The sequence below is a fragment of the Nansenia antarctica genome, assembly GCF_963989245.1.
Source record: "Nansenia antarctica genome assembly, chromosome: 15".
Classification (NCBI taxonomy): Eukaryota; Metazoa; Chordata; class Actinopteri; order Argentiniformes; family Microstomatidae; genus Nansenia; species Nansenia antarctica.
In genome coordinates, this window is record NC_137685.1 from 18,556,708 (window position 1) to 18,566,097 (window position 9,390).

Here is a 9,390-nt window from a genome sequence, read left to right on the forward strand (position 1 = left end):
CAGCATGCCCGTGACCTTGGGGGCGATGCTGGGGTGCTAGCTGAGGATGGATGGGAAGAGATGCTCACCTGGAGGGAGGGGAGAATAGATATCAGTAACAGTAACTGTTGTAACTTTATAGGTTACCTGATCGATTGACAGTTAAAAGAGATTGATTAATATGTTACATGATTGATTGACAGTTAAAAGAGATTGATTAATATGTTACATGATTGATTGACAGTTAAGAGTTATTATTTATCGTTAAGGTAGTTAAAAAAACAAGAAGTACATTTCTGTTGTATTAGTTAAAGAATGGGTTTCAGAACTGCAGGTTCCAGAATGCCTTGCAACAAGACGTCTCACAGAAGTCGACAGTTTGTTGTTTTTGAGAAATGCGAATTGTACCGTCCAGAATATGAAAGTGAATATCTAACAGCTTGTTTTATTGAATTGAAAGTGATCACAAGTGTATGTCAGCAGATTTGTATATAAAGAACATTCTCGCTTGATAACACCAGTCATAGCCATCATTTCAGAAGGTAGAAATTCTACAGTACCTGTAACAGCTAATGGGGATCCATAGAAACAGACAAATAGACTCGCCTATCATCTGCTTCTGGTCCTCATGGGGAACTGTAGCCAGTATGGAGGCAGTCAGTGTCTCCTGGTCCTGGTCCTGGACATGGACAGCAGGCTGCTGCACGGGGACTTGTAGCTGGGGAGCCGTGTGCTGCTGGCGGTCGTGTCCACCAGCTGTGGACTTGTTCTGGGGCACAGCGTGCAGCCGTGCCTTAGCTGGATCACCATCTGCAACGGCAGGGTGCTTTCTCAAGGCCTGGGTAGCTGAGAGGGGAAGATAAGCATAACCAAAGGGATATTTATGGCAAATGTTTGGATAGTGCTCTTGTCTCTATGTCAGGGGTCCCTACACCTTCTGAAACATCCCATTCAAGCACCTTTCAAGGACTTTCAAGACTCGATTCCCTCAAATTCAAGGACCCAACACGGCATAGTTTGAGACGGAGCTAGTTGACGAGCTGAGTAAAACATTTTTGAATATATATTATTTATTTTTTAGCGAGAGAGAGAGGGGAATTCAAGCACTTTCAATGGCCCATGTCTATTTTCAAAAAACCTTTAAGACCTTGATTTATTTTTCTCAAACTCACAAACTTTCAAGGGTTTCAAGGACCCGTGGGAACCTTGCTATGCGCAGGGATGCTTCACTAAATAAACTGACCTATGTGCTGAGACGTCATCCTACGGGGCACCTGGGAAGGTGTGGCGGGGGTCATAGCATCGAAGGTCTGAGGCCCGGTAGCCCATGGAGACGTGGTGGTGTCGTCGGGCGTGTTCTCGAAGTGCTGAGGTTTCGCCTCAGGTTCGAGGGTAGCCAGGTGATGAGTGGGTCTCAGCTGAGCTGAGGAGTATTGGGCGGTTCCACAGTCCTGGGTCTGTGGAATGTGAGAAGCCATGAAGAGTCCAGGTGGGGGAGCAACCTGGTAGGGTAAGTTAGGTAGGAAGTCTGGGTCGGGAACGGCGCAGACGCTGGCCATCCTCTGTGGCATGTTCCGGTTGGTTCTGAGAGCCTGGCGCTCCTCCTTGCGCTGGGCCAGGGCCACGTACAGGGGCTTGGTGGCCACGATGCGGCCGTTCATCTCGGTCACGGCCTTGGTGGCCACCTCGGGGGAGGAGAAACACACAAAGCCGAATCCCTTGCTGCGTCCTTCTTCCGTCATCATCACCTTCGCGCTGGTGATGGTTCCGAAGCGGGAGAACTCTTTGTGCAGTTGGTCGTCGTCCAAGCGGTCGTGCAAGTTCTTCACGTACAGGTTGACACCCTGCTGGTAGAGAGAGAGCATGTTTAGTGAGATGTTTTTATACCTCAAATACATCAGCAATGTTTACCGAGACTATCAGCTTCTTTTTCTAATACACATAATAATGTTAGCTGTAGCTATCTCACCCAGTGACTAACACTGACAGATATTGACAGCTGTCAATCTAGAGGGGGAGTGGTTGTGTTACCGCCCATTAGCTGGCTGTGTGAAGGTGTGAAAAACAACCAACTCTTTAAACAGCTTTTTCTCTGGATTGTGATTGTATGACACATCATTCGAAAGCGTACAATCTGTAGTTTAAGCACATGTAAAAAAAAAAACTGAAAAATGACTTTGCCTACTGGTGGTTGCTTTGACTACTTTTCACCAGCAGCCGTCACATTTTTTCCTTCATAAACACACACCTGGTATGTGGTCCTGTGGCCCTGGTTCAGTTGCTCAAACTGGCTCTTCAGGACAGCCTGGCGCTCTCCTCTCTTCTGGGCCCGGCCCACATAGACCCGCCTCCCGTTTATCTCCTGGCCGTTCATCTCCTCGACGGCCCTCTTGGCGTTCTCGTGCCTCTCGAAGTTGACGAATCCAAAACCCACGGATCTACCAGCGGCATCAGTCATGACCCGGACGCTCAGGGCCGGTCCGAATCTCTCAAACCTCTCCTTCAGGCGTCGGTCGTCCATATCCTCCCCAAAGTTCTTGACGTACACGTTAGTGAACTCTCGCTCTTTGCGAGACTTCCAGTGTCCGACAAACACTTTTTGGTCGTTCAACAACGTGCCGTCGAGTCTCTCGATAGCTCTCTCTGCGGCCTCCTGGGTGTTATACTGGACCAAGCCGAAGCGTTTAGAGAAGCCGTTCTCGTCAGACGCTACCTTGCAGGAAAGGATGTCCCCGAACTCGGAGAACGTGTCGTAGAGGTCCTTGCTGTCGAAAGCCTTCGCTAAATTCTTGATAAAGATGTTGCCGACTCCACTGTTCCTTCTAGAGGGGTCACGCTGACACCACATGATGCGCATGGGTCTCCCGTTGACGTCGTCGAAGTTCATGGTGTCCAAGGCGCGCTCGGCGTCAGCTCGCTGTTGGAAGTTGACGAAAGCGTACCCGAGAGACCGGCGTGTCCTCAAGTCCCTGCACACTCTTATAGAGGTGATCGGTCCAGAAGGGCTGAATTTCTCACATAGCATTCCTTCAGTGGTGTCCATGTGGAGATCTCCTACATACAAGGAGGCCGTCGGTTGAATAGGCGCACTAGGATTCATTGTCTGGTGACTTTCGGATAGCGAGAGTTGGAGAAAAACTGTGAGAAGAACGAATAACTAATCTATCTATCTATCTAGCTCTTCACAGAGGAATGGCAGGTAAATGAACGGCATGTGTACTGCAGCTGGATTCTAGAACCCCAGCTGCATGTTCTACATTGTTATGTCATCACATGGTGACATCCTTAATGACTGGATGTGATGTGGGGAATGTTTTAGAAGAATTCTAACTTTGGTCATTGTTACATCACAGCCCATAGCCAGGGTCCATTTTGTATAGAGGTCAGCAAACCCATATTAATAATAATAAAGTTTATTTGTATAGCACTTTTCCTGCAAACGTTGCAGCTCAAAGTGCTTAGGCTATATTAGGAATACTTGAGGAATCCTTTCCCCAGCGGAGATGTATTACACGTAAACAAGGATATTGTAACTGAATATGAGGGACAGAGGGACAGAGGGAGGTAGGGAGAGAGGGAGGGAAGGAGAGAGAGAGAGAGAGAGACTGAGATGGACGGACAGGGCGTTTGTGTTTGTGTGTGTGTCTGTGTGTGTCTGTGCGTGTCTCTGTCTGTCTGTGTGTCTGTGTCTCTGTGTGTGTGAGAGATAGAGAGAGAGAATCCGCTCCAATTTGCCCCTCAGCCATGCTACAGATAACAATAAAAGACAGTTTGGGGGTACTCAACGTGATTTATCTGCAAGGTTATATTTCATGTGTTTTAATGTGTTCTCTGTTATGATGGGAGTAATTCAACAGGGGCGGCTCTTTTTTTCTTCCCCAAGTCATATCGTTGAGTCGAGTTCCTTAAACGGTGCGAACGATACGATACTTCTGTTTCTGTTTTACTGCAACATGTACTGATCTAGCTCCAAACAAGAATGTTTGCTGGTCATGTATTTGCATAATTATATATCATAATCTGTGATTGCAACAAACTCAAAAACCTTTTTTTTTCTTTTTCTTTTGTCTCCCAGTACGAGTACAACGCTTGGGCAGCAGACTGGTCCAAAGAAATGAGGGGGATCCCCCTGATCAGCAGCCGGCCACTGGACAACTGGATCATGTTCCTTACCCACCGCAACGCTGACGTAGCCCACGCCCTCCTGGACGGCTTAAATAAGGTGTCCCCACCCATGAGCATCCGCATGCAGAGGCCTGTTATGTGAGTTCTCACTCTGGGTTGGAGGAGACTGGAAGGAGGCACACACACACACACACACACACACACAGTGCTATAGCACCACCTAGTGGCAGGGAGCAACATATGATACCTAAGTTAATTACAACAGTGAGTCCAGCTGTGAATGGGCACAGCTAGAATTAAGGTTCCAAGCTTGAGTTAATGAGCACTTTAAGCTGCAGTATTGTACCACAGGTGTTTTACAAAGCCTTGAGTATTCTTTGCCAATCATACTTGGGTGTTATCTCAAAATGAACATGGTATCATCAGTGGAAGTCCCATTGGTTAGATGTCCCAGTGCTTTGACAGTTTTGGTCTGTGTACAGGGTGGAGTACGAGGACCGCCAGGAGTCTCTGCTCAGGGCTCTGCAGCACAACGTTACAGAGACCACCCAGATGGTTAGTCTCTGAGCATAACATGTCTAGCAATCGTCTGAATCTGTGTCCAGGTAACCACCTCTAGGTGTTGAATGAGGACTAAAGCATGCGTGTTACCTACTCAGGTGGTGGTGATCCTCCCCAGCAACAGGAAGGATAAGTATGACAGTGTGAAGAAGTACCTGTGTGTGGACTGTCCCACCCCCAGCCAGTGTGTGTTGGCTCGCACCCTTTCCCGCCAACAGGTCGTCATGACTGTGGCCACCAAGATTGCCCTGCAGATGAACTGCAAGATGGGAGGAGAGCTCTGGAGTGTGGAGATCCCAGTAAGTCGACCCAGTAAGTGGTCAGAGATGTACTGCACCCCCTCCACGGCCTTCCACAAGGAGGGGGACAGGGAGAGGAGACCCTGGGCATCCCTGGGGGAGTTGCTGGAGCCTCCAGCCTTGGTGACGTCTGCCCGGCCTGGACCCCCGCCTCCGCCTGTGTGACGCCTACACAGGACAGGACAGCTCCGCCTCCTCTCCTCCCCCCCAGGGGGTGGGGCTGGTTCTGGGAGAGAGGAGGCTGTGGCTTACTGAGGCTTTTACCATTCAAGCTCTGCAATGAAACACAATGAAAATAGAATTGAATGAGCATTTTAGATTTTTTTGGGTGGACAAGCTGATATTTGTCTTCTGCCTTTGCTGACCCTCCAACACATACGCACACACACTCATACACACACACACACACACACACACACACTCATACACACTCATACACACACACACATACACACACTAGGGCTGTCCCAAACGACTATTTTTCTAACGATTAATCTAGCGATTATTCTTTTCGGTTAGTCGATTACTCTAACGACTAATTTAACGATTAGTCTAACCATTATTTTTTTTACTGTTCGATTAATGTATCACTTAATTTTCCCCAAAATAATGGCTTGTATTGTCTCTCTCTGTTTAACAGTGTCTTTATAAAGCACTCTGGGTAATAGCTGCTGCTCTTATAAAACAAAGCAGCGTGTGACATGCACATTACTCAGACGGCCGCCCCTTTAAATGATCAGCTGATGTATGGGGGCTGTCTGTGGGCCCGCAATTAAACACAGACACCTTTAATTCGGCGACCTGCTACTACTACTACTACTACTACTGTAACTGCCTCTGTCAAACAGCCCCAGACACAGGGCAGACTCACTGCTATGTTTAGCCAACTTGAATGCCAACATGGCCATCAGGGTTTTTCCTGGCTCAAAATGAGGCGGAGGTGGTACCAGTGGTGTTTGACATTGGGGGGGACCCATGAAGCAGGGCTGTCTGGGGGTCCTTAAACATCAAACACTTAATTTCTTGCTTTCTGGTGAATTTATATGCACCAATTTGTGCCCTTTCTGCATCAATTTATGGTGGAAATGTCATTATTTATGTAAAGGAAAACACAATATTCAGGCACCAGATGACCATTCAAAATATAATGTAATATAATGCAATATAAGGCTCTCAGGCATTCTGTACTTTCAAATATGTATTCTCCTTGAGCAGTCAACATACTATCAGCTATTTCGTTAGCAAAAACGAAAGCTAACTTATTTGCGAAACAGCGCCCCCGCCACCACTTCGGCGCAGTGACGCAATTGCAGCTAGATTTTTTTTGCGACTTTGCGACGCACCGACGCACATTACGTAGTCGATTACGTAGTCGATTACGTCGACGCGTGGTCCCAGCCCTAACACACACACACACACACACACACACACACACGCACACACGCACACCTCTAAACTGGGGTCCTGAACCAGCATCCATGCATTACCTTGGAGGCCTCCTCGTGCAGGCTGCAGTACTGGATGCTGCGAGAGCGACCGCGGACAGAGCTCTGGGGCCTCTCTCTCTCTCCCAGGCCATACTGCACACTGCGGGAACGGAGCTTAGGCCTGCCCTGGCAGTGGTGGTGGTGGGGGTGGTGGTAGGGGTGGTGGTGCTTTTCCCTGGGGCGATGGGGGAGGTGGGGGTGGAGGGGAGGAGGAGGAGGAGGCGGTGTGGAGCAGCCTGGCTGGGTGGAAGAGAAGGAGGAGGAGGAGGAGGAGGCGGTGTGGAGCAGCCTGGCCGGGTGGAAGAGAAGGAGGAGGAGTGGGGTGGTGGTGGGGGTTCCTCCAGGAGGATGGTGTACTGGCTGTGGCTGGAGGAGAGTGACCTGCCCAGACCCGGAGGCTTCTGCTGCTGCTGCTGCGGTAGCCCCACCAGGGGGGCCTCCGTCTCCGTGCGCCGACCCAGGGAGAGAGAGGACGCACGGGCCAAGCTGTCCTGGTCCATAGTGTAGGCCTATGTCTTCACTGGTCCATAGTGTAGGCCTATGTCTTGGTCTCACCATCACTTCCTACCGATTGTCGGAAGAGAAAAAAAACACACAAGTTAAATGCCAAATGACAATGACATGATTGACACCAACCAGTCTTCAATCATGTCTTCATCTACTCTCCACCAGTCCTGTAGCTACCTCTACTGGCCAGACGCTGCATGCTCCCCACAGGGGGCCCAACAGTGTTTACACAATTTAGTCTGGCAGTATTGTTGTTAATAGGACCACAGTTATAGTCTGGCAGTATTGTTGTTAATAGGACCACAGTTATAGTCTGGTAGTATTGTTGTGAACAGGTCTACACAGTATAAATCCTGATTTTATGACATTATAATTGTACTGTGACCGTCATATTTTTTCTCCGCCAACTTGGAATGGATCTCTTATCCTTTAACACCCTAAGGAGAGACATGCACCATGCATGTCCATATGCAATTTTGGACCAATCAGACTTACAGGTGATTTTAAGTTAGTTTTTATAAGTTTGGCCAGATTTTGCACCTTCAGAAAAATCCATCATGGCGGACCTTATCGGTTCTTGAGGCAAATATGTTCCCCATGAGGAAAGACACATACGTACCCAGTTTCATACATCCGGGGTGGAAATGCCAGCATTCTGAAGTTAATTATTTACTTGTGGTTATTATAGCGCCACCTATGGTTTAATCATGGTCATTCTTTCTGCCATAGTTACTGATGCTCTCTAGTTGTGGCATGCAAATTTATAGCATTTTCGGTCAGGGACATTTTGAGCTATTTGACCAAAGCGGGGAAAAAGAATAATAAGGAGTATACCACCAATAACAATACTGTTCCTACGTAGTAGTATTAGTAGTAGTAGTAGTAGCATGGGCGTCAGCAGCTTTTTGAATGTGGGGGGGACACTTATTTTTCGGGGGGTCTGGGGGTCCTCCCCCCGAATTTTTTTAAATAGTAGATTCAATTTCCTGCATTCTGGTGCGTTTTACACCCAAAATAATCTCCCTCTTTCTTTGTTTTTCCTTGGAGCTGGCATGGTCTGCAATTACTGACTACTATTATGTTTTGGTTTAACTCACAGAGGCCTGACACTGACACTTGGCACTTTTTAGGTACTTTATTAAATATGAAGATTCAAAAAGAATCAAAGAGTGAATTAGAAAAGAATGAGGTAACTCAATACAACCTGTTAAAGACTTGCTTTTACTCCATTCTTTCCCCAAAATTTCAAAGATTCCCCTTTTTTGTCCTTTCATTAAATGTTCCATATCTCCTCCTATAATCATATTTCTCCTCTATTATCTGTACTATGCATACAGCAGGATTTCTACAATTAGAACATAAGACATCATACAAAGGCTCCAAAAGTGTGACCTCTTTTGTCATTTGCAGACACAAATGACTGGCAAATCTCCTTTAAGTCAAGTTTGTCAAGATGCTCTTGGTGGATGTGGCAAACAGCCACATGTTCAAGCGCCTTTGAGCATTGAGCACTTGTTCATATTGTTTTTCTCTAATAGAACATTTGACATAGAAATACAATCATCAATACAAAAAATACAATCACAAGCATTTTAGAAATAGAAAAATAAATGGAACAGGTGTTTTCTTCTTCTTTTTTAACCCTAGCTCAAGCAATCAGATGCAAAATTGATTCTTTGGGTGGGTGCAATGGCCAAATTAAATAGTGCAAATGCTCAGGGCAATGAACACGGGCAGGAGATGCAATAATGACAGGACAGGTAAGCACTGTGAGGTGTTTGTCGCCATTCTGTGCTTTTGATGACATTTCGCCTGTGTCTGTTCTGCATTTAAACATGTCTAACCGCACTAGTAATGCCTAACAAAACTGCTAGTGCCATATAGCTGATCTAGCTCGTATTTGGTTGCTAGTAGGCTATGCTAATTCTATTGCTAATACAGAGAATGTCTCATAAGGTGCTAACATTCTTATCAGAAAAGCTGGCTGTGTTTGACCTTGGGAGAACGCAATGTTGCTGTTTGGCCACTCACGGGAAAACTTGGATGGCTTTGACTTACTTTTCTCTTCTTAGAAAAAAAAAATCCTTATATCCATCTTGGTGGATGATCTAAATATCGTCTTGCCTCAGTCTGAATGTTTTGAATCTGCGTGCGTGTCCGATGCTGCTGCCGTGTTAAAAACAGAAGTAAAACACGGCGTGGATTTCTGGATATGGGCAATCCCCTACTCATAAAGTGGAACGGATTTGATTGTGAAGCAATGAAAATAACGCTGACCAGTCATGCAACATATTTTTGATGTTAAATGTGGGGGGGTCCAAACGACCTTGTTTCAAAGGTGGGGGGGACACGTCCCCCCCCAAATATATGGTGGTGACGCCCATGAGTAGTAGGAACACTAATTAAGACAAGTATCCCAGTTCTAGTGGCAG